At 41.8% G+C, this 5,441-nt stretch overlaps 1 pseudogene; it reads left to right on the top strand.

The window, feature by feature from the left end:
• The first annotated feature begins 4,929 nt into the window (after positions 1–4,929).
• LOC126185833 (5S ribosomal RNA) lies at positions 4,930–5,047 on the top strand (annotated as a pseudogene).
• The last annotated feature ends 394 nt before the right edge of the window (positions 5,048–5,441 follow it).

Consider the following 5,441-nt stretch of genomic DNA (forward strand, 5'->3'; position numbering starts at 1 on the left):
GAATGTCTGTGTGTAAATCGGAGCAAGGTATACCAAGTTCAGAAAGCTGAAAGAAGTGCTATTGTACCTAATGCGCCATGCTATTCAGAGTGGTAAAGAAATTAAACGGTAGGAGTAGGTAGGTGTGCAGTAAGCTGGACCAGCACATGAGGCTTAGCCGACAGGTACCGACGCGTCTTTACGTGGAACTCTTTCCTTGGGCAACTAGGGACTAAGTTACACAAAATCATACATACAGACATTTAATATGCACAGCATGGAAAAATTAGATCACATTGTTTTTTAAACTTTCATATCGTTATTTAATATAAAAATGTGCATATTATCTATGTCTCAGGTAAGCAACAGAATATCAGTGTTAACAAATTATTTTATGAGAAACTATTAATTTCAAATGTATAGAGTTTGATGTATTTTTATTCTATGTTTGACCATGATATACTATGAAAATATTTTTGTTAATGTTGAGTGAATTATCTAAAACTTTTTTTTTAATCTATTGGCTCTAGGAATGGGCTCATACAACCATATCGTCACTGGAAATGTTATACTACAGTTTGGTTTGACAGTTCCGAATATACATTAGTTTAAGTCGTATCTTGATACGGAGTTCACAAAGGACAGATTACGACACAGAGGAAATTTTATATCCACTGTATATTGAAACTATTAATCAGGACAAAACTATAACGCCAAAACCTTGTATTGAGCTGTAAAGTAGTGCATGTCACTATGACTATGTGGAATGATAGGGAGAAAGTGATACATCAGCAAATATGAACCAGTCTAAGAGAAGTAGTGGGGGTAATGCAGGTTAAGAGAGCGGAGGAGAGCTTGTGTTTAGAATCAAAGGTTGTGGTAATTTGGCTCAAGGACACTAGTTTGCAACATTCGTTTGATTATATTTCTCGGGAGCTACTGGCCGCATTGTGCAATTTAGGAACTGTCATTATTTGCCGGCCGCGGTGGCCGTGCGGTTCTGGCGCTGCAGTCCGGAACCACGTGACTGCTACGGGCGCAGGTTCTAATCCTGCCTCGGGCATGGGTGTGTGTGCTGTCCTTAGGTTAGTTAGGTTTAAGTAGTTCTAAGTTCTAGGGGACTGATGACTCTAGAAGTTAAGTCCCATAGTGCTCAGAGCCATTTGAACCATTTTTTTGTAACGGACCTTCATCACATTATTCCGGCTGGTCGGTATAAGAATCCTCTGTTGTGGTTGCACCTACGGTACGGCTATCTGTATCGGTAAGGCACGCAAGCCTCCATACCGACGGCAAAGTCCATGGTTCGTTATTTACCTTCAATAAGCGGTTCCAGGCCTGTCAGTAGATGTCCAATCACTGTATCATCGCACGTATATGAGTGGGACTGAATCTTTGTAAGGTGCCAAAATACTGCCACCTTACAGCTCTCCTTCCTCGTCACCCAATTCGTACTGCCAAGAGGTGAATCTTATACTGTTATCTCATGCAGTAAAAAATGATCCAAACATCGGATATTCCCTTAACTAGTGGTTACAAATATCCTACTAGGCACTGAGAGCAGAAGGACAGACGTATCCCATTATACCCCTCGACATACTTCCATCAATTCTCACATGGGTAGCTGCCTCAATTATTTATGTTTAAGGTAGGATTATCATATACATAAATATGTCGGCTGTTTTACATAGTGCACGTTGTTTGACATTCGTCTGTACAAAATCAAAAGCAAAATAATTCCTGTCAGCAAAGCAAAATCTCCTCCATTGTCTTCCACATGATATTCACGTTTTCCTTGATTTGATAATCGTTATGTTTCGTGAACTGCAGCTTCAAGCAGCTAGCCGGAATCTGGACCTTTATTGGTTGTTCATAGGATCGAATTTTGATCTCATTTGTCTTCCCCAGAGTCAATTCCCTACGTCCAGTATCTACTATGCTCTCTGCTCAGATAGAAAGTCTATTGCAATTATGATGTCAGCAGTTAGTTAACGGACGATGAATAGATTCGCAGACAGGTTTCCTCTCTGCCTCTTATCTGCCTTGATACTAGGGTTGCTCTTTCTTCAGTCTCGACATGGTGTAAGCCAACATGTCCAAATTCTGTTCTCTGTTCACTGCTACTGCTCCCACTGGTAACGTGTCCAGCAGTTCGTCGCAAGCGGCTGGAATTATTTACTGCAGAGGCATCGTTGCAGCACCGCGCGCTCCTTCTTTGCACCGCGTCCCGGTTCTATGCAGACTCCCGGTCCACGCTACTCCCAAATATCCTGTGTTCTACTCGAACATTTTGTAGATGAAGCTGTTCTGATACTCTACTACCGGAGATCAGGCTTCTGACAGTGGGAACAAGACTCGGCTGCCGTGAATTCGCAATTGCTTTCTTCAGTGTGCGCCGTCTGTACGTTACTTTCCATCTCTCTTTCGGTAGGAGTACTCTGCCTAGTCCTCCATTTGACTTCTGGCGATAGTTGCTTGACATCAGTCTCTATTCACTCTTTAGAACTGGACAGTTCAGCCCTCAAAGTGTTATTATTTGCAGTTTTACTCTTTCGTAACTCAGTTTCCTCCATCCTCTTAATTCGTATTTGTAATGTTGGCAGTACACTCTTTCCAACCTTCGTGGTCTTGAGTATCTCTTCCCGCATTTCGCGAACAATGCATTTGGCACCTCTTGCTATCAGTTTCTCCTCGTTCACTGGTCTCTTTGCATCTGCAATATCTCGCTCGAGTTTCGTGCAGAGTGCCTTTACTTCATCCTTGACTTCCTGTTTCTCACTTTTGATTGCTTGACCTCCCCCTCTAGTTCGGTATTTGCCTTAATGATCTCGTTTCGTGTTCGGTACTGACCTATTTGATTTCGTTCCGTATTTCTGTATTGACCTTTTCGATTTTGTTCTATGTTTCGGTACTGACTTTAATCATCTTTGCAGGTAGACGTTCAAGTTATTGGAGAATGCTCGACACCTCTTTCCGTAATATTGTAGTCCTCCGTGTGCACTTGCTGAGGATATCCTTCCATCTCCCATTCGGAAATCTATGCCCATAAAATTCATCTCTGCGTGTGTCTATCGGACTGTTGCATGCTGATGTACACGACGGTGGTCTTCTGCAACTACGAATAGCAGCTTTCTGTCTAATTTGGCTCCTGATATCATAATTTCGTTTGCTTATCATCTTGGCTGGCAAATGACATCCCAACGCTTGTCCAAACTGCTCGTCTTCACAAAGTTCTATCTGATTAATGTCCTCCTCACCGATTCTAAGATCTGTTTGGAATTCTACCTCGCGAGTCATCCCATAGACTTTCCTTACTGCCACGTGTGTCTTCCATTTCGCTACCGTTGCTACACCTTTTTTGCTGCGTATTACACTTTACGACCCTCTTCAACTGTCGGCGGTCTCTGCCAGTCAACAGACGAGGGGGCCTGTACACTTTTGTGCTGTATGTGTCCCTTCACGTTTCCACTTCACTATCACATATGAAACAGTGGACCTAGGGACGTTTAGGAGTGTGAAAATCTTGCGTACAGACGTATGACACAAGTGACTTACAATCACCTGACAATGTTCGAAGTCCGTGAGTTCCACGGAGCGCCCAATTCTGCTCTCTCACGATGTCTAATGACTACTGAGGTCGCTGACATGGAGTACCTGGCAGTAGGTGACAGCACAATGCACCTAATATAAAAAACGTATGTTTTTGGGGGTGTCCGGATACTTTTGATCACATAGTGTATCTGTTCTAATACCAAATCTTGTTAGCGTTGGGTTAACAAACTCGTGTCAGTTGTATAATTCGTGAGTGCAGGTGATTAAATGATTATTATGGTTTGAGCAAAGGGACCACTTGTGTCTTTATTTCGCGAATTAGACGAAAAACAGTTATCATGCAGGACTTACGAAACAAAGTGAGCCTATGAAAATAAACGATTCACACCACACTCAGACGTTATAATAGTTTGATGGGCAACAAAACAGGAAATTTCTTGGCCCACATGCTCTCTAACAGATAATGTTTATTGTTACACATGTATTTTGTTTGATGGCTCTGGGATTGAAAATGCATGGATGTCAGCATCTTTCGGAGTATATGTGACAAAAAATACTAACGGAAAAGCCGAGAAACGTTAGAGTTCATGTAAGCGCCCTCTGTATTAAGAGAGTGTTCAGTTGCTAGGTCATAGACGAACTGAACGTTTAATTGATGAAGGAGTCCAACTTCTAGGCATAAAACATATTCTTAATGCGATTATGACACAAAATAGATTCGCAAACGTAAGACTTACTATAATACTGTCTGTTTCTTGGGGCAGCATGAGCTTGCATACAGAGAACACTCTGAAGATGAAAGTTCCGACAACAAGGGGAATTACCTTGAATTATAGGAACTTTTGTGTAGACAGGAATAGATTATTCGTGATCACTTGTTGGGGTGCCTTCTGGGATCAAAGGAAGATCAGCTACAGCTGAAAACTAATCAACTGAATATGTTACAGTGGTCATTTGAAGATTTTTTGTTTTCAATGTTTCTAGTGAGAAAACTGCTCATGGTTTATCAGAAATTGTACCCAATGCTCTTTATCTTTTTTTTAGATTTGCTAATAAAATAGTGAGCTAAACGTGGCTAAACATGGCAAGTGGCAAGAAATATCAAAAGCAATTAATAATGCAGCACACAAAACATTTGGGTCAATAAAAAATAAAAGGAAAATATAGTGGAATGAAGTATACGAAGAAGCCATAGCATAGAGGGATAAACAATGGGAAAATTTGTATGTCAAAGGAAATTGAAGATTATGTTCAATTTAAACAACAATGAAAGGAAACAGCGAGGTTAAACAAAAATATCAAACATGCCTATGAAATGGAAAAACTTTCGGAAATAGACCAAGCCTTTGTGAAAAATAATACCCGTGACTTTTATCAAACTTTTAAGAACGAAGTAAAGCCGACGGCCTTGTCGCAGTGGTAACACCGGTTCCCGTCAGATCACCGAAGTTAAGCGCTGTCGTGCTCGGCTAGCACTTGGAGGGGTGACCATCCGGTGTGCCGAGCACTGTTGGCAAGCGAGGTGCACTCATCCCTTGTGAGGCAAACTGAGGAGCTACTTGATTGAGAAGTAGCGGCTCCGGTCCCGGAAACTGACATACCGCTGGGAGAGCTGTGTGCTGACCACATCCCCTCCATATCCGCATCAGGTGACGCCTGTGGGCTGACGATGACACGGCGACCGGGCGCTCCGTTGGGCCTTCGTTTAAGAACGAATTAATGGGGTGCCAAACTCCAAATGTCTGTTTCAAAAATGAAAACGGTGGAACTGGTTTAAGCAATACTCAGAATATTGAAATAGAAGTAAGGTATTTTCATCAGCTTCTAAACTGTGCTGAACCAAGTCATAGATTGGAATTTTCAAATGTTAATGAAAATTGGGAGGAATATTTACCAACAACTATAGAAGA

This window comes from Schistocerca cancellata, chromosome 4 (assembly GCF_023864275.1).
Source record: "Schistocerca cancellata isolate TAMUIC-IGC-003103 chromosome 4, iqSchCanc2.1, whole genome shotgun sequence".
Lineage (NCBI taxonomy): Eukaryota > Metazoa > Arthropoda > Insecta > Orthoptera > Acrididae > Schistocerca > Schistocerca cancellata.